This window comes from Canis lupus, chromosome 1 (genome assembly GCF_048164855.1).
Source record: "Canis lupus baileyi chromosome 1, mCanLup2.hap1, whole genome shotgun sequence".
Taxonomy (NCBI): Eukaryota; Metazoa; Chordata; class Mammalia; order Carnivora; family Canidae; genus Canis; species Canis lupus.
In genome coordinates, this window is record NC_132838.1 from 29,892,073 (window position 1) to 29,919,547 (window position 27,475).

Genomic DNA, 27,475 nt, shown 5'->3' on the forward strand with positions numbered 1-27,475 from the left:
ATTTTCTCTGGACAGAAGCATAACAATGTGTGCGGCTCGCTATGGCCTAGATCCAGCACTTTAAGAAGACTCTAGGAATTGTCAGGGATTTCATGGTGGCTTTTCCCAAAAGAAAAAAAAAAAGTAGGAACATGGAAAATGGAGCATAATGATAGTTTGCTTCTAATTTTCATAGAAGCTATCACATGGCTCCAGGATAACAAAGACAGAAGTATAAATCCATCATCTATAGAACATAATAAAGGTCAATCCATTTAATTAAGCTTTCCACTCCTTTTTCTAAGAACATTAAAACCAGTCAAAAGGTTTTAAAACAAAACAAAAGATTTTCTAATGTGTACTTGTGCCTGTTTTAAGTGTTAAAAACTGGTTTAGAGATTGAATAAGGAAATTCAGGAATCAGGCAGAGTTTTAAACACATGTTGAGTCCCAGAACTTACAGTCCGGCTTGTTGTTTTCCATCCTAAAATCCTCCTTTCTTGAATAGGTCGCAACATATCTGCATGTCTCCCTCTTCCTTGCTTTGAGTTCCTCCACAGGTCAAACACCAAATAATCAGTGAAGGGCCCTTTTAATAGTCCTAAGTATTCAGCCTCATACAGCCTGAGGTACACTGGGGGATGCACTGGGGGAGGCACGAGGGCAATGGTTCTCAATGAGAACCACAACTCCCCAGCCACTGTTTTTAAACACTAACCTTGTTCACTGAACCAAGTAAAAAGTGAGAATGGCTTCTGTTCAAAAGAGCCAGTGAAGCACAAATGGGTGTGGCCTGGGAGCAGGGGAGGCCTTCCCTGGTTAAGAAATGGTTGCTAAATATCCGTTCAAGCTCAGGGATTCCAATTCAGCTGGGGCCCCAACCAGGATGTGCATGAAGCACATATTTAAAAACTTAACCGTTTTCCAAAACCATCTAAGTGTTATTTTTTTCCCCAGACTCTTCTGCCTTTTGGTTTCCTGATGTATTAAAAATGACATTTAAAACCCTGAAGATTATGGCTGATTTTGTTCCCATACCAAAAGCATCTGCAAAAGGTGATCATTTAGGGTCAGTCAAGCAGAGAGACTCCTGTTCTTTTATGCCCTATACTGAGAACAGACATGGAGCTGCTGAAAAACCACATGAAATGAAGTTTTGTGGCTCTTGAGGAGATTCCCAAAGACTGACTTGCTTTAGCCAGATCTGGACATTCTGAAGGTCTTCCACAGAGGAGAGGAACAATCAATGAATATAAATGTGGAAATTTTAGAAATTATTTCTAGATAAATTCTGGGGACCTATGCTGATTTTTTTTAAGCCAGTGATAAATTACATTGTAAACTTTAAACTCAACATCTATAATTTTACCTTAGGCTTATCTTTAGAATGGCTTTTGTCTAAGGGCATAGAGGGGAAACAGGAAAAGATATCATGCAAGTCCTTGCTGGGTCTGTATGCAATTTAATCACATGTGGCATAGGAGCTAGAATACTGTGATTAAAACCAGTTAACGAGTTTGGAGGAACATTGACCAATTTGAAGAAAGAAATACAATTTAAAAAAAAAAAGAAAAAAAGAAATACAATTTTTAAAAGAAAACAAAACCTTTTAAGCCTTTCTGATAGGACTTAATCCACTAAAGAAACCGGACACATAGGATATCTAAGATGTTTGTGTGCCACTGGACTTGGCAATCAACGTTTTTTAATGCTCAGAGAACTCAAGACTACTTACATCTCCAAAGCTGCCTAAGTCCCATCATTTTCCCCAACTGGTTGCTTACAAGTAGCCCATAGAGACAACATCTCTAGTGCAAGGCTCCTCAACCCTGGTACTACTGACTTTTTAGGGTTTTTTTGTTTGTTTGTTTTAAAGATTTTATTTATTTATTCATGAGACACAGAAAGAGAGGCAGAGACACACGCAGAGGGAGAAGCAGGACTGGATCCCGGGACTCCAAGATCACACCCTGGGCCAAAGGCAGGCTCTAAACTGCTGAGCCACCCAGGGATCCTACTACTGACATTTTAAGACTGGATAATCTTTGCTATGGGTGGCAGGGGATGAGGAGGGAGCTTTGTAGGACATTATGGGACAGCAGCATTCTGGGACATTGTGTATGCTAACTGTACCACCACTACAAGCACCCCCACCCTGAGTTAAGATGATCAAAGTGTCTTCAGACTTGGTCAAATGTCCCTGGAAGGAAGGGAGAAGGGGACAAAATGACCCTTGGTTCGCTTGTTTGTTTATTTTTAAGATTTTATTTATTCACGAGAGACACAGAGAGAGGCAGAGACATAGGTAGAGGGAGAAGCAGGCTCTCTGCAGGGAGCCTGATGTGGGACTCAATCCCAGGACCCAAGGATCACACCCTGAGCCAAAGGTAGACAGACATTCAACCACTGAGCCACCCAAGGTATCCCTTGGTTTAAAAAAAAAAAAAAAAAAATCACAGCTCTACGGGCTTCAAATAAATGGTACTCTTTTCCCCTTGCTTTCTCTCCAAGCAGGGCTAAGTGCAGTAGGGACGCTAGATAGGGCATCTTTTCCTGTAGTAAGACTATTTCCCCCATGTCTTCCAATGATTGCACTGTTGTGTTTTTTTCCCCAATAGACTTTAATGCCGCTAGAGGGATATGGTATGAACATTACAGGAAAGGCAGGTCCATGTTCACTATGCTGGGACTGGAAGTCATAAACCAAGCCTTATAAACTTCTTTGTGCATGTTTGGTATAATGGCTAGGGTACGATTAATATTCAAATACTGCCTGAATGTCTAAAAAATTAGAAGAATTCTCCAATTCTGCTTCTCCAAAGCAACCACATTCATGAGACAGTAATAAACTAAAGGACAGGAATTTTTGAGGGGCACCTGGGTGGCTCAGTGGTTGAGCGTCTGCCTTTGGCTCAGGGCATGATCCTGGGATCGAGTCCCGCATCATGCTTCCTGCAGAGAGACTGTTCTCCCTCTGCCTGTCTCTGCCTCTGTCTCTCACAAATATTTTTTTAAAAAAGAAATTTTTGAGGCACATTATTAAATATCAACTTCTTCCCCTAATTCCAGAACCATATATCCAGTAAGGTTCCATTAATATTAAGACATACCTGACAGCACATTTAAATATAATAAAGACAGGAACTAGGAATGTATCAAACAAAACCTAATTCCTATTAGCAAACTTAAAAAAACTTTCATTCCCTCCCTCAACCTATGTATTTGTATTTCAGACTCAAAGGTAACTAACTCAGTTATCTGTTTCCAGTTAATGGAAGATTAGAAGCAGTTCTGAGTGGACAAGAAGTTGTCATGAGTCTCCTAACTGGTCTACAAATGGCATTGATCTTGACCCACAGTAGCAGTCACTGACACAGCTGCAACACTAACATTTTCTAGATTGCAAATATAACCAAGCAACTTCTTTGATTGCCTCAGTTTTCTTGGCATAAACTCCAGCCACCCTGGCATCAAAGTCCTGCTCTCCATGAACCACAGCATCACCTGCTGTGGGTCTAGCTGGCAGTCTCCTCTCCAGCCTTACATACAGCTATGCTGAGCTGCATTTCCCTGCTTGGTTTTCCAGGCACCATCAATGTTGTACACGATGCCGCCACTCCTTGGAAGAATCTTCTCTTGCCCTTATCTAGCTACTTTCCCTAAGCCTCTTCTCTGCTTTTATCAAATCCTCAGAAATTATCCATAGTACCTTACCATGTCATCACATTCATCCTTCTGCACTGTGATCAAGCTGTGTACATACCTGAGATGGACAGGTGGGAAAGAGAAGGGGTAACAGAAAAATCTGCCTTCTAAAGCACAGACTGCTTTCTCCCCATGCCACAGGAAATAAAAATAACTCCTTAAACTCCTGATCATCCATTATATGTGAGACATGGTTCTAAGGACCTTTACACATAGGAACTGGTCTAATCTCACAATGACACTCTTATCATACCAATTTCACAGATGAGGACTCTCTGATATCAGGAGAGGAGTAACTTGTGGAATTAGACACTTAGTTCTTACACCAAGATCTACTGTAGCATCTGCACCCTACATAGAGAACCAGGAAGCATGAGGCCAATGCTTCTGAGAACCCAGGAAGCATAAGGCCAATGTTGCCTGCTGATGGGAAAGGATTGGTACCATGAGGAGAGAAGGCAGGCAGCAAAGACAGGAGGGGACATTGTGTGGAGACAGTGCACCACTCTTCCCCTAGGAACAACAGTTTATAACTAAATGGTGATGCATTCATCCAGAAAAACAGCTGAATGCTAACAAGAGAGGAAAGAGAATAAAGGGTTTTATAGGACAAAGTGGGTCAAGGAGATGTGTACGCCCCAGTGTGTGGAGCAGTGGGCACCATCAGTGATGTAGCATCTCAAACGGTAACTGCACAGTAAGTATCTGAGAAAGAAGCACATTCACATCTCACACACCAAAACTATATCGATGCAGGATACTGCCCAATGGATGAAGGCACAGGTGCCAGTTAATAATTCAGATGTTAAGGAAATGAAAATCACTTTTAAAACAGACTAAGCTCCAGGGATGCCTGGGTGGCTCAGTGGTTGAGCATTTGCTTTTGGTGGAGCGTCTGCATAATCCTGGAGTTCCGGGATCAAGTCCCACATCAGGCTCCCTGCAGGGAGCCTGCTTCTCCCCTCTGCCTTTGTCTCTGCCTCTCTCTCTGTCAACACATGAATAAATAAAATCTCTAAAAAATAAAATAGAGTAAGCTCCAAATCCTGAAACATTTAAGGGAAATATTTCTTTATTGTTTAAATTACATAGTATACATATAGTATGCTGTATATACTTCGTATAAAGTATGGTAAATATTTTGCAATGGCACAGTTGGTGAATTAGCAACTCCACTACAGAACAGTTTAGGATGATTCTGAAGAAGCCAGCCTCTTCATTTTTGTTTATTCCCTCATTTCCCATTCTTACTCCCTCATTTCCCATTCACTGATCCTCTGCTTCCCTCAGAGGCCCCGGAAAACTGCTCTGGAGCAGAGAATCTGAAGAATCTAGAGCAGATTCACTGGTTTTTGGTCCAATCTGAGTTCCCACTGTAACCCTTAAAACCACAGAGCACCTTATCTTAACATGGTAAAATATGGAAGAAGCTTGTGTCTTTAGCATTTTCTCTCTCACCAAATCTGCTAATTTGTCACCTTGCTTCCTCTTGTTCTTTTTAGTTTTCCTCCTTAACTTTGGCTACTCACAGAAAAAAGAGTTCTTATAAAATGGGAATTTTAAGCTACATCAAGGATTGCATGGGATTATGAGATATTGGGTAGCTTTTCTGCCTTTATTATTTCTTTAACAAAATTTGATTCTACAGAAAATTGTGTGATCCAGCACTGTTTTTGCACTCCTTAGAAAACATTAGAGGGGTGGAGGGGTGTATATCATAACAAAAATATAAATGAATATAGCAAGATATAGATGAAGATCTGGTTGTTCTACCAATAGTTTACAGAACATGGACAGGATAAGCCCTCCAGCTAGAAAACACACACAATTACTTATAGAGTATTCTCACTGTTAGACTTTACAATGTTTTCCTGCATACTTTTACATATTTTACACACACACACACACACACACACACACACACACACACAATCATATATACTAGATTTGATTACCACAACTATCAAAATGGTGCAGCTTAAAATCTCTTGGTGTTTGGCAGATTTTAGTGTTTAATATAAAATGCTGGGACCATGGCTATTACTGTTTTAAGAGGCAAATACTAAGAAACATTTTGTTTATGCTTTATAGTTCTGGAAAAGTAAAAGTAGAGATTCATTTTATAAAGGAACGTGGGCTTTTTTTGCTGAAATTTTTAAAAGCTAAAACTAAGATTTGGTATGCATAATTAATTGAACAACCAAACTACAGATTTGGTATATATAATTAATTAAAAGACCCAGTTCATTCAGATTATCTGCTGCACACGGATTTTGATCCTGGTGGATCTTATCTGAAGATTTCTGAATTGCTTCAAATCCCATAGCAACTTGTGTCTAATCCCAATGTCAATCAAGGAGTATTGCAGCATGTCCGTTTCTCCAGATCCCCTTCTTACTCTTAATTCTTGATTTTTCCATTTCCTCTGTGTTCAAAAAGTAGTGAGGGTTACCTTCAGGAAGGAATCTATTTTTGACCTTTACAATGCACCCAGCATTTTGTTTTATTTTCCTTCCCCAAAGTTCTTACTACATTCTCTTTTTCCTCTGGATAGTCCCCAGAGGCCATGATCTTAAGATTCTGGGAAAAGATGCTGCTTGTTAAGCCTCCATTTTATAGTCCTTGACAAAAGACACACAAGCTGATTATTTGAGAAATTCACTTATTCCGTAAAAAATGTATTCCACATAGGAATGTTTTCCTTAAAGAAATACAACATGCTTGTTTGTTTCTCAAAGTCCACATTCACATAACCCTGGAGTCCTTTGTGCTGAGCTCAAATTGCTGAAGCAATTCTCCTTTTGGTCTACACTTCACAGGAATGGCCAAAACTCTACTTTTTACCAAACTAAGAAGAGATACTTCTATTTTACATTGATATCTTTTCATTTTGCTGGTGATTTAACTGTCTCAATTTTCTTCTTACCTCACTACAGTCACATCACCAGCTATCATCAGCTTTCCTGTGGCCCTGCTGCAAGGCACAGTACTTTAGGGATAACTACATGAAGTTATTTACCTGTTTTATGCTTGAAGCAACTAAATATTGCTTCTTACTAAATATTTCAGCAAAGGCAAGTTGCCCAGTCTGGATCACTGGGGCTGAAGCTGCTAGAAAGGGTCAATTGCTTTGTTGAAGGAAAAGAATTTCTGCCAAGCTACTGTCTCTCCAAGTGTTTTTGTTTGTTTTTGTTTTGTGTATGTATGTGACTTCTCAAACATATTTGTTTGTTTTTGTTTTGTGTATGTGTGTAATTCTCAAACATGCCCACTTCCACATGAGTGATTGGTAATCAAATATGATCTCAGCTCTCCATCTTTTGTTGTAAATTTCTGCATCTACAATGTGTTTCAGAGGGGATTAATGGGAGAGCCTGACAGCTGAAGTCCTGAGTCAGAGTAGAAGATAAAGTTAAGGGACTTGACCTGGTTTTAAAAGAGAGACTTACTAACTTCTTCAACCCAAAACCAATGTAGTATTTCAGGTATTTACCTTCAGAATTTGGGGCTGAAATGTCTCTGTTACTTCAGGGAACTAAAATATATTGTCTGTATATGTAAGAAACTCTTGTACAAAACACCTTATACCTTTCACTTAAAAAAAAAAGACACAGTTTGAGGTTTCCTTTTTTGTATATTCCAACCTATGATTATTCACTCTTTTCTCCTCCATCCACTGACCTCAGACATTATACTGTCCTCAAGGAGGAGCACCAGTAATGCCATAATGAAGTGGGAGAATGGAGAAAGTGCACACCCAAAGTACAAATTTTTATCTTATAACCTAATTTACACACATGGCCAGACTACATAAGAGATTTAATGACACTGTGGCAAGTCACTACGAAGTAAGAGCATTCAAGGAGTGTGTGGTATTTTCCAATTAAACAGTTGGTTTAGCAGCCTATTTGACATACTGGGCAAGCAGCCTATGCTCAACCAGCCTCACCACTGTTTCCACCTCCAGCCTCCAGACAGGTCTCAACACTGCCAGTTTTTCCCCTTTGATACCTAAGAACTATCAGATTGGTTGCCTGAAAAACCAGCTTTAGTTGCTTATCATCCCCGCCCCCCAAACACCTACCGTGTCTCCCATTTACTTGCCAAATATAGGCCACTGCAAGGTACTTCCACTGACTTCAAGAATTGCTTCCCAACACTTCCCTAGATAGCCCCTGCTTTTACAGAATGGCTGCATTTGTTATCCCTTTAGCATGCTTCATGATTTCCTTCCCTCTCCTTGCTTCTAGCCTTTCTTTCTTTTACTTCACTCTTCTTTCCATGGGGTTTGTCTCTTCAATCATCTGTCAAATCTTCTAAATACTTTAAGAGCCAATGAAAATGCCTTCATCCCACATAAAACCTACCCTGTTTCTCCCATACGAAAGTGCTTGTCCTTCTCCTAGGCCATAAATAAGCTGATGACACTCTTCTGACAGCATCACCACAGGAGGGAAAAGTTATCAGACTTATCTGTCTATCCCATGAAAGGCTCTGTGTGCAGCGGAAGCTCAAGGAAGCATATTAAATTGCAATGACCTAGCCTCCAGTATTTGGGTCATTTTTAGCAGTACTTGGGGGGGGGGGGACTTTCAAAAGATAATAAATTAGACAATAAACAAGAAGTGTAGAAAATAGAAAATATAAGCAAAAACATTTAAAAGAAGCTGCATTCTCAAAATTCAGATATAACCACTGTACATACTTTATTTTTTTTTCACTGTACATACTTTAGTATTCGTTTCTGCAGGGGTTTTTTGGAAATATTATATTTAGGCAGAGGATACAAAAATGGGATCTTCACATAATGGTTTGGAACATGTTTTATGTTCTGGACATCTTTCCTCATTAACAGCTATGTTTCTAAAGCACTTGTACTAATGGTTGCCCAAAACTAGAATGCAGGAAAACACAATAATTTATGTAGCAGATTCCCAAACTTTAGGTTATTTCCAGCTTTTCAGTGTTATACACAGTGCTGCCCATATTGTACACAAATATCAATGTGTGCAGGATAAATTCCTGGAGTGGAGTTTATCTTTGGTTGGAAACAGAGCCCCTTTCACTGCAACCTCAGAGATAGGAGCGATTCATTCCCTAGATCATTCGTTTACCAGGTGCTTGTGGTGTGCCAGGCATCCTTCAAGACTCTTCCATTCAGTGGATGTATAGACAGTATATGAGAGAATAGGTTGATAAATAAGATCCACATTATGAAAACAATACCGGGGTTGGGTAGGGAGATGTTAGATAGTGAGGAGTCAAGAAAGATTTTCCTGAGGAAGTAGCAGTGCAGGTGGAGTGAGTCCAAAAGTCAAGAAAAGAGGTTTCAGGGATCCCTGGGTGGCACAGCAGTTTGGTGCCTGCCTTTGGCCCAGGGCGCAATCCTGGAGACCCGGGATCGAATCCCACATTGGGCTCCTGGTGCATGGAGCCTGCTTCTCCCTCTGCCTCTCTACCTCTCTCTCTCTGTGACTATCATAAATAAATAAAAAATTAAAAAAAAAAGAAAAGAGGTTTCAGATAGAGATGGAGAGTTAATATGAAGGTGCAAAGGTCCTAAGGTCAGAGTGAGTAATGAATAGCAAGAGAATGAGAAAATGTGGTGAGAAAGAAGAAAAGTGGGGAACTGTAGCCTGTAACAAGGATTTTATACCAAAGTCAATGAAAAGTCATTGGCCAGACAAAAGCTTTAAGCAGATAGTGCCAGCTGATCCATAGCTGTAAAAGGTCACTCTGGCTGCTGTACAGAGCCTGGCGGGGGGATCATGGTACACAGGGAAGGGCCAGTGTAGAAGCAGTCACTGATGTTAGAATGTGGGGAGAGCAAATGTAATTTGGACCATGAATGGTAGTGGAGACAGTAATCAGGAGGCAGATGTGATGCAGTCTGGAGGGAGGGCCAACGGGGCTTGCTGATACATTAGATGTGGGGGAGATAGAAAGGTAGAATAAATAGGATGTTCAGGCATTGGGTTGAACATTTATTGAGACCAAGCTGACAGAGAACCAAAGAGGTGTGAGGAAAAGAATCAAGACTTTGTATTTGGAAGATGTAACAGAAGGTAAAATTTGTGTCAGTGTGATTAGAGATGTGATCACACTGTTTTCCTGTATTTTACATAATCTATTCTCTATAGATTACTTTCTATGCAGTATTTTGATCTAAAATTTTAGTAATTAGCTCTATGTCAAAAAATTCTTCACAGATATTTCAAGTATGCTTATTTTCATCTCCTTGCACATTCAAGTTATTCCAATTCTTCACTAAATTTTTATATATAAAGCTTTAGCTATAGATTAGGTTTTAAGAGGAATTATTAGCCAAAGGTAAGAATAGTTTTAAGGCTTGATACCAAGCACCAAAAATAATTTCCTGAAAGGTGTTACCAATTTCCAAACTCAACACAAGAGTGAGAGTTACTATTTAACCACACTGCATATTCTCATTACAAACAAACAAAAATCTTGATATAGCATTAAGAAAGGTTGTAAATATAAATAGTATAATTGAACCTACAAGGGGATTAGCATTTTTGAAGAAAGTATTACCATTTAAATGTTACCAGTAGCATTTTAGATTGTTCAGCAAAATCATTTCCACTAAAAATAAACAGAATGTGTGCTCAAATGACAGCTATTACTCTCAATTACAATAACTTCTGAAAACAAGTCAACTTTCTTGATTTGTTATTGGTCTTTAAATTTTCTTTTAAATATAATAATGTATTGTTATAGACCATCATGTTGAAGTTTTGGGGATTTAAAATAATCTACTACAGGGATCCCTGGGTGGTGCAGCAGTTTGGCGCCTGCCTTTGGCCCAAAGCGCGATACTGGAGACCCGGGATCGAGTGCCACGTCAGGCTCCCGGTGCATGGAGCCTGTTCTCCCTCTGCCTGTGTCTCTGTCTCTCTCTCTCTCTCTGTGTGACTATCATAAATAAAAAGAAAAAAAAAAGAAAAAAAATAATCTACTACAAAATTAATATGCTAGAAGTTTTTAAAAAATATTTTTTATTTTAGAGATGGAAAGAATGAGAATGCACGCATGAACCGGGAAAGGAGCAGAGAGAGAGAGACAGGCAGACTCTGTGCTGAGCATGGAGCCCGATGAAGGGCTCGATCCCACAACTACTGAGATCATCCCACTACTCTGAGATCATAACCTGAGCCAAACCCCAGAGCTGGATGCTTAACCAACTGAGCTATCCAAGTGCCCCTATGCCAGAAGTTGTAGTATCAACTAGCTACTATGAAAGGTTTAGGATATATTTAGGTTGATCTGGTATGCATTATCAAAAGGGATCTTCTTAACTTCTGCCCCTAGTACTTCTGTGACACGGGGGGAAGTCCTTAACTCTCAGGAGTTGCACTGTTCAATATAGTAGCCACCAGCCATGCTTGACTATTTAAGTAAATTAAAAGTTCAGTCCTCAGTCACGTTAGCTACAGTTTAAATGCTCAATAGCTTCAGATGGCTGGCAACTACTGTATTAGATAGCAAAGAATATATTAGTTCTGTCATTGTGGATGCTCTCGGTATCTTACTGTAAAATGAGGAAGCTGAATTATGTACTTTTTATTTTTTTTTAAAGATTTATTTATTTGCGAGTGAGCAAGATCACACAAAGGGAGAGAGAGGTAGAGGGAGAGGCAGGCTCCCCAGTGAGCAGGGAGCCCGATGTGGGGCCCGATCCCAGAACCCCAGGATCATGACCAGACACGAAAGCAAATGCTCAACCGACTGAACCACCCAGGTGCCCCCAAATTATGTACTTTTTAAAGTATCTTCTAGATCTAAATTCTAGTAATTTATTTTTTAATTTTTAAAATTTTTTATTTATTTATGATAGTCACACACAGAGAGAGAGAGAGAGAGAGGCAGAGACATAGGCAGAGGGAGAAGCAGGCTCCATGCACTGGGAGCCCGACGTGGGATTCGATCCCGGGTCTCCAGGATCACGCCCTGGGCCAAAGGTACTCTTCTGGCTTCCTGAAAACTGTATCACAGTATCTATAAAATCTTAATTTCATAAAATCATAGAATTTCAGAAATGGCATTTTCTTTAAAATCATTTATTTTAATTTCCTAATTTTTAACAAAGAAGCTGAAAAGGAGGACTATGATCTACAAACTCCTACTCTAGTGTTCTTTCCATGGTCTAGAGAGAAAATAAATCCATTACATTAAAAACAAAGGTCACTGAGTATGTGTATATACAGATTTTAGAAGTGTGTGTACCTATTTCATACGCTTATTCCTTAGCTCTGCCTGCTAACAGGGTCTAAAAGCAGTGATGCGCTTGTATTAATGAGCACAACTAGTACATATCTCAGATTTAAAATATAATTTCTTCACTGAAAGGAACTGGAGCTCCTTGAAGAAATGGCTGATTCGAAGGCTAAGTCAAAGAAAGTGCAACATGAGTTTGGAACATCTTGTTCCAGAAAGTGAGGATGTACTCTAAGAATGATGGGGACAGATCAAGAGGACACAAATGTTGGGGCATTTGGGTGGCTTAGTCAGTTAGGCATCCAACTCTTGATTTTGGCTCAGGTCATGATCTCAGAGTTGTAGGATCAAGCCCCATGTTGGGTTCCACCAACAGGGAGTCTGGTTGAAACAGTCTCTCTCCTTCTCTCTCTCTGCCTGTTCCTTCCTCCATTCATTCACTCTCTCTAAAATGAATGAATAGAGAAAAAAAAAATGGACACAAGTGTCAACTTGAAAGGGATCCCACTGGCTAAATCTGGGACAATTTGAGCAAAAATAATTAGAGGAAAGCATTACAATCCATAGAATAAATTAAATATCCCTGAGTCCACACTGATATAAACAAATAAGAGAGAAAGGAAAGCTCCTCCTTACAGCAGAAAGCCAACTAATAAATGTAGAGGGTATAATGAATTAGAGAATCATTTTTTGGCAACTAACATATTAACTGATGAGAATCATTGATACTGAAACCAATGGGTGAATATACGAGGAAGAACAGAATATTCATATAGTCTCATAAGATACTTAATGACATAACAAAAATTAGTAATTAAAAGTGGAGAAACCTGGCAGACACTCCCTTAACAGAGTGACAGAGGACAATATCCCCAGGATTGGGACAAATCAACATGTGCTCCTGACAGGATACACTGAGGACAAGATATCATTTCCATGGCATTCCTGTCAGAAGTATGTAACTTCAATCCAAACACGAGGAAACTTGTCAAGCAAACCCAAATTGAGGGGCATCCTACAAAATAACTGAGTGTTTCAGCAACATCAACGTTATGAACTACAAAGAAAGGCTCCAAGGAAGTATTAAAGAGTAGAGACATGACAACTAAATACAGTGAATGATCTTGGATTGTCTTTTTGCTATAAAGGACATCATTGGGCCGAATGGTACAATATAAGGTCTGTAGATTAGACAACAGTATGGTATAAGTGATAATTTCTTAATTTTGAGAAATGTAATATAGTTTATATAAAAGATTGTGCTTGTTTTTTTGGGAGGGAAATAATTCAAAATAATCTCCCAAAATGTTAACATTCAGGAAATCTGGGTGAAGGGCACATAAGAATTCTTTGTAATTTCTTGTAACTTTTCAGCTTTTCTGTAGGTTAGATACTACATGGAAAAAATTAAACCAAGGTCACTGAATCCCTATTCATTAATGATATTTTTTAAAATGGTAACTTTTACCAATGATTACTGACATTGAGCATCTTTTCATATGTCTGTTGGCCACTTATAGGTCTTTGGAAAAAGGTCTATTCAGGTCCTCTATTTCTTAGATTATTTGTTTTTTTTTTTTTTTGGTGTTGAGTTGTAGAAACTATTTACTTTTTATATTAACCCCTTATTAGATACATTATTTGCAATACCTTCTCCAATTCAGTAGGTTGCCTTTTTGTTTTGTTGATGGTTTCCTCAACAGAAATACCGTATGGTCCACACATTCCACTATTATTTACTCAAAGAACATGAAAACACTAATTTGAAAAGATATATGCACCTCTGTTCATTGCAGCATTATTTACAATAGCCAAGATATGGAAGCAGCCTAAGTGTCCATTGACAGATGAATGGATAAAGATGTGCTATATACATACAATGGAATATTATTCTGCCATAGAAAGAATGAGATTTTGCCATTTGTGACAACATAGGCAATACTCAAAGGTATTATGATAAGTGAGATAAGTCAAAGAGCATATGGTTTCACTTATTTATGGATTTTTTAAAAACCCAAACAAACAAAAAAACAAAAATAGACCCAAAAATTTAGAGAACTGATGCTTGCCGGGGTGAGGGGGGCACTGGGGGCTGGGCAAGATGGGTGAAGGGGAGTGGAAGGTACAAGATTCCAGTTACAGTATGAAAGTCACAGGGATGAAAGGTATTATAGAGGGAATATAGTTATAGTAATGTTACAGTGTTGTATGGTGACAGATGATAGCCACACTTGTGGTAAACACATCATAATGTAGGGAGTTGTCAAAACTAATGTAATATTGTATGTCAACTATACTTCAATAAACTAATAAAAATGGCCAAAAGTAAATAAGAAAATTGAGCAAAGGACAATTTGAGAGTGAAAGTAGTTGGCCCTGTGTGGCAAAGGGAAATGGAGTCTGTCCTATTGGGAGCAGGAAGGGAAGAGTTTGGGGAATTTCAGGAAGCAATCTCCCCACGCCATGCATCAACTGACTTCAGATTCATATTCTCAGCTCAAGCTACACCTTAAAAGATCCATCCCTAATAGCTCAGCACTTCTCTCCCAGGACCAGGGCAGGCCTCATATTTGGTAGCTCAAACCATATTAAGAAACTGGCACTGTTGTTAAACACAAAACCAAAAAGAAACAGGTTCGCACTTTTCCTCAAGTAAAATAAAAACTAAATATCTTATTAAAGAGTGAAATATCATGATTTTAAATGAAGTAAAAAGCTTCTTTAGTTGGACCCCAGCATGGCTTACCTAATGCTACGATGGTTTGAGCCATTTGTAACTGAAGAAAAGAATCTCATATACGTCTCTCCATTTTCTTCTCTTTCTTAAAAGGGTCATTCAAGTATCCTATATATTTCTTATCTAAATTACCAAATCTTTGATCAAAGTTTTCTGCTTTCTTTACCAATACCTGCACAAAATAACATGTTTTGAGATATTTATATTCCTATAAATACTAAGAAATAGAGAAATTTAACTACATTAAATGTTTCTTAAGCTATGAATCATAATGATAATCTTAATTGCTTATTTAAAAGCTTACACCGTGGCCCAGGATTTATCAAGAGGGTGTTCAGAGTCATGTTTCCCAAAAAGTGGAATTCTGATAGCAAATACGTTTGGAAATGGTAGGAGCTGTGTCTCCTATTCTGAGTTATTACAACACATGGAATTATATTAAATTTTTTGAGGAATCCTACAGTAAAGTAAGCAAGTAAAATTTGGGAGTAAGGGTCTCCCTAAACCTACTTGACAAAGGATTTTTTTTTTTTGGCAGTATTTATTAATCTGGGACACACTTTACAAAAGTTATTACAGTATTTTTATAAGTTATATGACTGCAGAATTCTCTTTAAAAGACAAAGGATGGGGCACTTGGGTGGCTCAGTGGTTGAGCATCTGCCTTCAGCTCAGGGTGTGATCCCGGGGTCCTGGGATCGAGTCCCACATCAGGCTCCTCTCATGGAACGTGCTTCTCCCTCTGCCTATGTCTCTGGCTCTCTCGTGTCTCTCATGAATAAATAAATAAAATCTTAAAAAAAAAGACAAAAGATATTGTTTCAGTATGGCATTTCTCATAAAATGAAACAATGTTGTAAATTCTCTTTGCAGGTCAAACATTCTGGGATAAGCACACTGATCGGAAATGTAGTGGAATTCATATTCAGAGGTCACCTGATTGCCTTAATAGAAGGTAACTAAATTTGATGATATAAGATCAATACCACTATAGTTTTAATTCTTTAAAATGTGAATCCATAATGCATTTTTACAGATGGCAAAAATAGATATTAAACTCCATTAGTGAGCTCCACAAAGTCTGTTGCGGATGAACATTTTTTTCCTCTCCCTAGAATCTTGTGAAACATCAAGTACATCTAATGGACCAATTAGAGTGATAATCCGTCACAGCCCACTCACTGCTATGTCTAAATTGCTCTAAGGAAAAGGACAGCTGATTGCAAATGAAAGAAAATCCTCTACTTCCTGGATGTAGGAAAAACTGGGGCGGCTATCTGCTCAGCTCACTGGTCAATGGGAAATGCCCCAAAGTATGCAAAATGCTAGATGTCTCTTAGGAAAAAAAAAATCTGTGGGGAGGGGAGAGAAAGGGTAAAAATTGCATTCAAATCCTTCAGAAAGTACTGTATTAGGAGACAAACAAAATCATCGACAGAGGAAAGAGGCTCCGTCCTTGGCAGTCACAAGAACAGAAGAGAGGCCACCACAAAGATGAAGCCAACTTCCTGGAACAGAAGCATCACTGGTTTGATAGCTGGAAGTCTCCTTGACAGCCCTTTAGGTCTCTAAATAATTTGAGTGTACTCACTTTGCTTTTTTCAGATTAAATCCTCTGCACATAATTTCAATAATAGCAACCATATGGGAAGCATCTGCAGCTTTTCTCAATTCTAATTTTTTGTAGGCAGAAGAAACACTGACGAAAATAGCCCCACCGTCTGTCAGGGCCACTGCAGACTGACCTAGTTAGAGTTAGATGCAGCAGGCTGAATGCATTTGAGCTGGCTTAATCCTGCCCTAGCTTTGAGGATGCTGTGTGTCCCGTGGCTGGAGCTCAGGCCGGAGGATTCACCACATCCTTCAGAGCTTATGAGTTTATAGTTGATGGGTCACACTTGGGTTTCTGAAACTACACTAGTGTGGCTCTTACTGTACTACCTATGACCACTCCCAAATCAACTCTCTGAAATAGCTTTCTGAAATCAGCATTTTCAAAACAACAAAATTATATAACAATATTAAGTCTCAAATGCTAAAAGGAGAAAATTATCTAGAACACATAACCATAAAAAGCTAGGTGTCCTTTATTTCTAAAAAAGAAGATAAACACCTTGATAGAAAATGCAATAAACATGTAATTCACAGAAGAAAAATGCTAACAAGTAGGTAAGAAATGTATAACATAACCAGTAGTCAAAGAATTGCAGGTTAAAACAATAAGCCATCATTTCTTTACCCATAAAGTTGACAAATTCCAAACAAGAGAATATCATAACTGTTCTAGAAGACTGTTTCTAACACTAAGTGGAAAGAAAACACGTTGTAAAGCCACATATGCAATGACACACACACACACACACACACACACACACACACACACAAAGTTTATAAAAGCCAGAGTAATATTTACCAAAATGTTAATGTGGCTATGTACAAATGGTCAGATTACAGATGATTTAAAAACAATTTTAATCCTTTTCTGCAAGAGTGTCTCACAATATTTTTCTTATCAAAAAAAAAAAAAAACACGTTACATTTAAAATATTTAGGCAAGAATAGTAAGAGATGCATAGAGACTATTTTTGTTCATAATTTTCTGTGTTCCAGTTGTCAGTGATATCAGAAAAGATGTTTTAAGTTGAATCACTAAAACAAAACAAAACAAAACAAAAAAACCCAGGCCCTCACTTCATATGCTAATGTGGACTGCTGAGAAGTCCGGTTTAGAGGCCTATTTATTCTGGGAGCAGGCCTCCCCAAAAAACTGTCTCAAAAAAGACAAGTCTTATGGGGAAAGGGCAGCTTATACTTTATTTACTTTCACATTATGTTCATACTGAGATAATTATAACATATTTCACAAAAGGCAAGGTTCTATAACTGATTTCATTTTCAAAATCCCTTTTTAAAGTTTTCAGTAGCTGCTAGATAATATTCCTGTACAAGCATTTCCATGAAAAAAACTGTATGCTAAGTATTAACTTCTCACATTTTTAGTCACTTTTTCAAGTTTGAAAATGGTGGTGACACTATTTTGGCAGTCTTTTATGTATTTTTTTTTCTTTTTTTTTGTATCATCAAATGTAGCAGAAGCAAATAATGATTCTACATTTATTTCATAGAAGGATATGCTCAAAAATAAAAAAAAAAAAAAAGAAGGATATGCTCAAAGAAAAGATTATTAATAATGTGAAATGCTACTTGTTTTTAAAATAATAGTGTCTCTTCCAGTTAAACCACAAATATTTATTGATTCTTGCTATGTGTCATGCTAGGCATGTCTTAATTAAGGTCTTATATGCTATGATAAATAATACATTATAGAGTTATGGATTTTTCAGTTTAGGAGTGACCTGTCCATCCCCTCAGAAACCATGATTATCTTCACCACTGCTCTTTCTGCAATTTTTTTTCAGATTTTTTATTTTAATAGGAATAAACGCTCTAGTAGGTGTTAATCTCCCTTGTCAACATTAGAAGTGGTTCCAAATTTAAAAAAAATTATTTATTTATTCATGAGACACACAGAGAGAGGCAGAGACATAGGCAGAGGGAGAAGCAGGGAGGCTGACACAAAACTCAATCCCAGGACCCCAGGATCACATCCTGAACCAAAGGCCAGCTCAACCACTGAGCCACTCAGGTGCCCCAGAAGTGGTTCCAAATTATGGCCATTTCTCTACTTTTCAAAGGTAAACTGTACTTTTTTTTTTTCATGGAATTTCAGAATTCATCCCTTCACATGTAGGGAATCAGGGTGGGGGGTGGTAATCAATCTCTGCTGTACTGAGAAGAAATTGTGTCAATTCACTATGTCCTGAAAAGCAACTTCTAAATCTTCAACTAGAGAAAGGTATGGTTAAGTTGCTATTACCAGAAGATAATGATTAACATCTGGTCTTTTATCCTTAATACTAATGATTCCGTCTCCTTTTCCATTCTTGCTTAAGCCCTATAGCCTCACTTTACCTCTCCACGCTATTCACTTGGCAACAGTACATGGTAGAGAATTCCCGTGTCATTCCAATGCTCTGTAAAGGCAGGTTTCTTACCCAAGGACCCCGATAATCCTGCAGGCAGACCTCTGTGGCACTCTGTTCTTCTACCATGGATGAATGTATATGCTTTAAGGATAGTCAACTTAAAAACTGCTAGCACACTGGAATACAAAGCCAGACTAGGAGTGGGGAAGGCACCCCAGAGGAACTATTTGAGCATCCCATGGTTTTAAGATTAAGGGGAAAAGAAAAAAAAAAGAGGAAAAGAATAGGGGTGCCTGGGTGGCTCAGTGGTTGAGCATCTGGTTTAGACTCAGGTTGTGGTCCTGGGATCCTGGGATTGAGTTCCACATCAGGCTCCCCACAGGGAGCCTGCTTCTCCCTCTGCCTGTCTCTGCTTCTCTAATGAATAAATAAAATCTTAAAAAAAAAACCCAAAACATGATATTTTTTAAAAAAAGGAAAAGAATAAGCAAATGGGTATGGTCGTATGGAAGAATCATTTGCAGAGGTAAAAAAAAAATTTGAAAATTGAAACAGAAGACTGAAAAGAATTTAAAGGATTTTTTAAATAGCTATGTATATTAGGATAAAGAAGCTGATCTGTAATTAAAGCACACAGTAATATTGAATCATATATGACATCTCAGGAATTTCTCATTTATTTCAGAATAACAGCATTTAAAACTAAATGAATGCTACCCTCAACTAAAACAGTATGTTCTTTACCAAAAGCTAGGGAAAGCGTAGTTCCCTCTGCCAGGAGTTTCCTGATCTGAAGATTTAAAATCTATTTTCTAAATTATAGTTGTGAAAACGTAGTCAGAGTTGCCAAGGCAACAAGATAGCTGGTCAGAAGTATGAGAACAGTGAGCACATGACACCAAACTTGTGGAAACATCGATTTTTCTAGAGACCCCACATGACACTTCTGAACTAGAGACAGTCAACAAGGAGGTACAATTCCACTCCCATACAGAATTGCTCTCATAAGCTGGCACAAGAAAGACTTTGTGAGCTAGTGAGCAGAAAAAAAATTATCCTCTATCTAAATGCAAAGTCACAAACAGTAAAGGACACTAGCCATTCATTAAGCCTTCAACAATCACATACCGTAATGATTTTTCCTACAGTTATTGGGTTCTGCTTCCAAAATAGAAGTGGCATAAGAAACCCAAAGAGCCAAGAATAGGAAGTTAACTACAAAGATTCAGGAACATCTCACATAAACACCATCAAGAAGATTTTCTTATATAGCTAAACTTCTTGTAGCACAATGCAAATACAGGAAATGAAAGATCCAGAGACAAGCTACTCTGATTTTGCTTACAGTTTTTAATGATACAAGTATGTTAAATAATATCACAGAGATACAGTATGACCTCGCTTAATTAACTTTACCTCTTCATATTCTAAAAGGCAAACGGGGCAATCCCAAGAAAAATGGAAGATCCATTAGAGGATTTTCACGTTCTCATACCTCATCATCCTACTCTTTCTCAATAATTCCCCTACATCCAACTACCAAAGGATCTTTTTCTTCTGAAGCTTTGATTATGTAGTTGATTACAATTCAATGTTATCAAGCACAGCATGGACTGTTTCTTTTGGATCTTTGTATTTTACTTTTCTAATTGGCTAAGCAAAACTGGATCCCTCCAATAGATGATTTCAGGCATTAGGAGATAGTGTGTGATTTTAGGGTGTGAATCTGAATGTATTCTTTTAGGGTAAGTAGGAAGTAGAAACCATTTAATGTACCCTATTCTTCCCAGCCACCCACCTGTGCTGCTTGGAAGGTGAGCTGACTTTGGAGCTATGACATGTTCCTATCATTACTGCTTTTAAGGGCCTGGGGTCCCAATGTCTCCCACTGCAGCTCTGCCTGATAGGCCTGTGCCTACATACTTTCATACTCTACCCCTCTGGAATATTCATGTTACCCCTAAACATCCCTTCTCTCTTCTCCCCATAACCTCTTCTTTCTGATGCATTTTTTATGCTGCAGAGAGACTTCTGGCATTCCTGTAGTTAGGACTTTGTGATGTGTTTTATCTTCAGTTGTCTCCTGAGTCCTAGAATCCAACTTTATCCTCCTAGATCAGCTTTGCTATTAATAAGGATGTTATTTCAAGTATGAGGTATTACCTGTATAAATTCTCATAGTGAACATATTTTTAACAGGTAGTATTTTTTCCTTTAATGAAAAGGCTTAGAAGTATAGTGTAAGAGTCTACAATTTAAACAGATCTTATTCATCGAACTTTGTGTTAAGCTGAACAAAAAACAATTATCATTTTAGGTAAAGAATGGTCAAAGATGGCAATTTTATATAGTTCAACTTAATACCTGACCCAAATTATACCAATGATTTCAAGTGCAAAGATGAGCCATTTGTGCAAGATCTATGACAACCAGCAAGCCTCTTGTTCCTAGGACAAGGCTGCTTATGAGTAGTGACCTAGATTTCACACCCTGTGGTGCCTGAGCCCAGTCTATTAAATGGCATCACCAAGTTTATCATGACAACTACTTCAGACCACAGCCAGCCATTACACAACAGCACAGATGAAGGAAAACAAGCTGGTAAGCAAACTGTGCATCCCTTGTGCAGGTTTAGCATCGCCAATAAGAATAAAGTCGAAGAATAAAAGCAGAGCTTTAATATCACTCTATTTACTTTCCAAAGTCATCCCTATATGAAATTAAATCCTTTTAGTGGGTTATATTGAATGGAAATCCCAGATTCAAATACTGGGGAAAAAACACAAACAACAAAAAAGAAAAGCAAATACATCAAAATAATGGTCCTGATTGGCTGGCTCTTTTTGGTTTCACATTCTGACCTGAAAGAATGGCTTTAACGGGAAATAGAATAGTCATGCTATCAATGTATTATTCATTCTACACAATAATCACTACTGGGAGCTTCTACATTGTTAATGTTTTATATTTTCCACAAAGTTGCTGGGGCAATCAGGGGGATAAAGATATCTTTTCCATCTTGCTCCTCTACCTATGAGCTTATACTCCAATAGGAGATGGCTAGCACATATAAACAAGCAGCTCTGACGCAAGACATTGTGGAATATATACTATAGGCAGTAAATATAATACATGTGTAATCATTTCATTCCGTTTTTGGATCCAGTAATACGAAACACAGTACTTCTAGTTCAGGAATTGTACCCAAATGTCTTTACCTAGACTACACAAAGCATTCCTGAATTTAAAGCTTATCTTCATCTTACTTAACTCCTGGAACCATGCACATCCAATCTGATGAACGAAGAAATAAAGAAAACGTTCTGTCAGATAAACATGGTTTGGTCCAAATTCGTACATAGGACTTTAAAGTACATGTAAATATCATCCTTACTTTACCAGTTCTCCTTGAGAATTTGGAAAAAGATATTCACAACATTTCTCTGAGTTTTTTCATTTGAAAAATGGAGGATTCATTCTGACTACTCAGCTCTATTAGTAGGATTGAAAAGATACAAGATGAAAAACAGATTTAGCTCATTACAAAATTATAGGAAAAAGGGCATTATCTCCTTACAAGAAGTATAAAATATGACAAAAGTAATAAAAAATTCAAGTATGCATCTTAATCTTGCTAGATGAACCTAAGAAATTTTCCTGAAAATCAAAGAGAGGAGTATGAAATGTCAAATGATGTTTTCACTCAAAACATTCTCACACAAGAGTAAAGGGAGTGGCTTACACTAAAGCCAGTTAGAACATTATCAGATAAATAACTTCCTGTCTGTCTACTTAGAAGGAAGAGTGCCTCTGGACAGAAAGTAGTGTACATACATTTACATAATTTTGTTATGTAAAATTCATGGACCTTATGTTCTAGAACCAAAAATTCTGTTAGAGGTTGAAAAAAAATCTTTTGAATAAAATCATGTAAAGCTGAACACTATTATCTTTTCATAGTGCTAAGAAGCATCCTTTTTCTTTTTAAAGGACATTCGTATTTTTTTTAAAGATTTTATTTATTTATTCATGAGGGACACACACACACAGAGAGAGAGAGAGAGAGAGAGAGGCAGAGGGAGAAGCAGGCCCCATGTGTGGAGCCCAATGTGGGACTCGACCCCGGGGTCCCCAGGATCACGCCCTGGGCCCAAGGCAGGTGCTAAACCATTGAGCCACCTGGGCTGCCGGCTAAGAAGCATCCTAAATGCAATCTCTATCTTCAACTTTTAAAAATAAACATTTGAATAAAGAAAACTAGGATTTTTTGATCAGTAAAACCTTCATCCTTTTAAAAGCCACAATTCTGCAATAATACACTTCAAAGTTTTGCAAAGTTATTTCTATGAAACATAGTCAAAACTGATAACTGAGAGTACTGTATCATTCTTACTGAGATTCGATTATTTTTCAAAACTCTAAGATGTGAGACCAGGGCTTTGCTACAGAAGTGTGCAGGTCCCCATCCTCCACAACCCTGGTTTTAGGTCCCTGCAAGTGTAAGAATGGCATTAGACTCCATCTAGCACCCTACAGCATTCTATAGAAAGGCAATGTAAGTTGAATCCCAGCCCTACTACCACGAGGGTTTTAACCTCTGAGCTTCAGATTCCTTGTCTATAAAATGGGGATGGTATAACCTACCTACCTCTCAGGTTATAACTAATTAAAATCTTTAGAGTTCTTAATGCATTTAAAAAAATATTATTTAAGCAGGAGAGTGTGCGTGAATCAGGGGAAAGAGGCAGAGGGAGAGAGAGTAGCAGGCTCCCTCCCAATTTTTACAGGTCCACCTGTGTGTCCACAGTGTGAAGATGGATAGGCATTTGGATATAACCTGTAGATATCTACAAAATCTATTTGTTAAGAAAATGACATTTTCAAGTTTACATTATGATTGTCTTTAAGGATCACAGGTCTTGAATTTTTTCCTTGAATTTTATTTATTCAGATCAAAACGAAGAATTACATACTAGATAAAGAAGAGATTGCTAAGAAAGCTGAAATAACTTTTTTCCCAAAATAATTTTCTAAAATCCCCTCAAAATAAAAGCAATTTGAAAAGTATTGGCTCACAGACAGCTGAATTTATAAGGAATGTTGAATTCAGAGGAATAATTAAAATACTCCAGTTATAACTGTTTAAATGTTTCTTATGCTACCAACTATCAGGGCATAACTGACATCCTCAAATCATGTATTGTTGATACACTTCTTTTGGCACATAAACATACTAGATCCATCTCTACCCCAGAAGTGGATCTAAAAGGAAATTAATGGCTTGTGATGCAGGGCTCGATCCCAGAACCCTGGGATCATGACCTGATGGGGATAGACACTTAACCAACTGAGCCACCCAGGCCCCCCATTAATGCCTTCTATTTTTATTTGTCAGATATACAACTTCTCTTTTTCAAAGACTGAGGTCCACGATGTTGAAGGTAACTGAAGGTAGCATATCATTGCACAGCATGTAATCCACATCCACTGGGCTGAACTGGCAGGACCCAACACTGAAATGGAGGCCTTCAGTCTTGCAGCCTACCTCAAGATTGTTGCTTAGGAGATAGAAAAGGGAAACATGAGTATTTAACACAAGAAAGGCTGCATTCATGGGGTGTGATATGCAAAAGCTAAATTAGAATCCTGACAGATTTAGTAACAGATTTGGTGGCCGTTGTAATTGTGAGCCTTTTTTAATTATAAAAAAGTGAATTGATATGCTCAAGTTATTTTAGCAGACACATTTTACTTCTATTGTCCTTAGGGTAAGAGATATGGTTTTCTGGGGAGAAATTTCTGACTAAGCACAGCAGAGATAGCTGCACAGAAAAACTCATTGTTAAAAAAATCCCATGGCTATGCAACAGTGCGACTGTATTTAATGCCAATGAACTATATACACTTAAGACAGTTACGATGGAAAACATTATGCTTTGTGCATTTTACCACAATTGAATAGTTTTCATGGACACTAAGGCTACAGCTAATCCACAGGGTCCCTTCATTACTGAGTCATGTTTACAGGAGACAGAATATTGACAGGAGACATACAAACTAGGGAAAAAGTAGTCAAGAGACAGGATGGCTCCATCCTTACCAGTGGACCTATGGATTAAAACTTGAGATGACTGAACATATTTTATACTGCCAAATCAGGGGACAGAATATTTTCTCAAGAGCCTCTGGATTCAGTAATACGGACTTCAAGCATCTCCAGATCAGGATTGTCCTAGTGTCCATAGAAGGTCATGGACATGCAAGGTCACCACTCCCTTTTTCTCTCTCTCATACATACACACACACACTCCTGAGCAAAGAGAAATGAGAGGAAGCATGACAGCTCACTTTATAAAGCTGAGATCATCACTGGAGCCTCATGTACAACAGCACCAACCTAATCAAAACACAAAGCCATTGATTGGCCTAGCAAAACCTCTATTTGGCCCTCACAAATGAAATTAATTCCTTATCATTGTTACTCGAATCCTCTGCACATACCCAGACCCTTCTACCCTCTGAATCTCCAAGACCCTAAAAATTTGAACATTTAGAGAATTCAAGATTCTTCTAGGGAGAGGAAGAAAGACATTATTTAGGTCTAATCCTTAAAGCACTCCAGAAAAGCAGTTTCTAAATTATGTCACAGCTTTCTCCAAGAAGAGTACATGAGCTCTTCCTCCCAGGGAGCATTTTCCTCCTAGAAAATGCATACCTTAATAATTGTATGAGGACTGTTCCAATGTGGTCATAGCTCACCTAAGCACATTCTTGAGCTCCCATCTTCTAGATCTGGGTTTAAATATATAAGCTTATTTTCATGACTTGCTAATGAGAAGTATATGTGAGATACACACACTTACATACATATATATATAAATTATACCCACACACACATACACAGACGTGTGTGTATGCTTACCTTTAAAAAATATATTCCTTTTTTTTTTTTTTTTAAGATTTATTTATTTATTTACTCATGAGAGACACAGACTGAAAGAGAGAAGCAGAGAGACACAGGCAGAGGGAGAAGCAGGTTCCTCGTAGGGAGCCCAATGCGGGACTTGATCCCGGATCCCGGAATCACGACCTGAGCCTAAGGCAGATGCTCAACCACTGAGCCACCGAGGCGTCCCTAAAAAATATATTCCTGATACGTATATCAACCTTTCTTAGAAAGGTTCTTTCTACTGGGATTTTTATAGGTTCACACGTCCACAGTATGAAGGATAGGCATTTAGATACAATCTATAGATACCTACAAAATCTATTTAAGAAAATGACATTTTCAAGTTTACACTATGATTGTTTTTAAGGATCACAGGGCTTGAATTTTTTTCCTTATATTTTATTTATTCAGATCAAAATGAAGAGGAATTACATACTAGATAAAGTAAAGATTGCTAAGAAAGCCGAAATAATTTTCTAAAATCCCCTGAAAATAAAAGCAATTTGAAAAGTACTGGCTAGGGGATCCCTCGGTGGCTCAGTGGTTTAGCGCCAGCCTTTGGCCCAGGGCATGATTCTGGAGACCCGGGATCAAGTCCCACGTCGGGCTCCCTACATGGAGCCTGCTTCTCCCTCTGCCTGCCTCTGCCTCTCTCTCTCTCTCTGTGTGTGTGTGTGTCTTTCATGAATAAATAAAATCTTTAAAAAAAAAAGAAAAAGAAAAGAAAAGTACTGGCTCATGGACAGCTAAATTTGTAAGGAGTGTTGCATTCAGAGGAATAATTAAAATACTCCAGTTGTAACTGTTTAAATGTTTCTTATGCTACCAACTATCAGGGCATAACTGACATCCTCAAATCATGTATTGTTGATAGATACACTTCTTTTGGTACATAAACATACTGTATCTATCTCTTCCTACCCCAGAAGTGGGTCTAAAAGGAAATTAATGGCTTGTGAAAAAGCTCTTTCTTCCCCCTCAAAGGAAGAAAAGATGTCCATGATGTATTTCATAACTTGGGCCTTGGCAGGTAGAGCACTATAAGGCCGACTCATAACAGTGGCTCTTGATCACCTCTGGTCAGAAGAGAGGCTGAGCTGTGTCAGTAAAGACAGTAAATATCCTCTCATGCATTCCTCATTCCATTATGTCATGCAACTATAAATGGGGGGAGGGGGCAGGTGGGATGTCCAAACCACATGAAGTTAACACTCAATGAACAATGAAGAAAAGTATAACTATCTGTCAACGTCATGTTTCTCTGAATCTTTTTTTTTTTTTTAGCCTGAGATGGATTCCCCAAGACCTTATCAATTTTCTAGTTTCATATCCAATATATGAATGGGGCATCTCATTGGAATACAGAAAATAGTTCCCCGACAGAAACAATATTATATATGTTAACTCTGCTCCTAGCTGACCCACTATAGCTCAGCTGACCTATAATCTAACCAATAACCTAAAGCTGAGTACTACCTTCAGGGTCAGCATGAAGCACGATTTTCATGGGCCAGAGTTTCAACCTGAATCGGCAGGAACACAGCCTCTCTCTCTGTAGGAGAACAGAGCTTTCCCTAATTCCACAGCAACAGCAATGGCTGTCAGAACCTATGGGTAGGAAGGGAGGGCCTGGTTTCTGGAAGGAAGGGATGTAGAACCATGGGCTAAACTTCTTGTCCGAGCAGCCCCTGGAAACCTACTGCAGGGCCAGGCCCTTTCTGGTCTTGCAACTGGCTCCCAAAGTCAACCTTGTCATCTCCAAAATATGGTAATAGCTACCATTTACTGAGTACCTAAAATTTCTAAGAATAATCCCCACCTTGATCTTAGTAAATACTCTTAACCTCATGCTAGGATTAAGAAAACTCGGTTTCAGAGATTATA

The 27,475-nt window shown here is 38.3% G+C and overlaps 1 protein-coding gene across 14 annotated transcripts in view; it reads right to left on the bottom strand.

The window, feature by feature from the left end:
* MAP7 (microtubule associated protein 7) overlaps positions 1–27,475 on the bottom strand; it is a 173,333-nt gene that overhangs the window by 97,920 nt on the left and 47,938 nt on the right. Inside the window, exon 1 of one of the 14 annotated variants that reach the window (XM_072825039.1) lies at positions 441–461. The exons of the other annotated variants lie outside the window; for them this stretch is intronic. The gene's annotated coding sequence lies outside the window, so the exon portion shown is untranslated. Of the gene's footprint in view, positions 1–440; positions 462–27,475 lie in introns of those variants that run through there. 14 annotated transcript variants of the gene reach the window in all.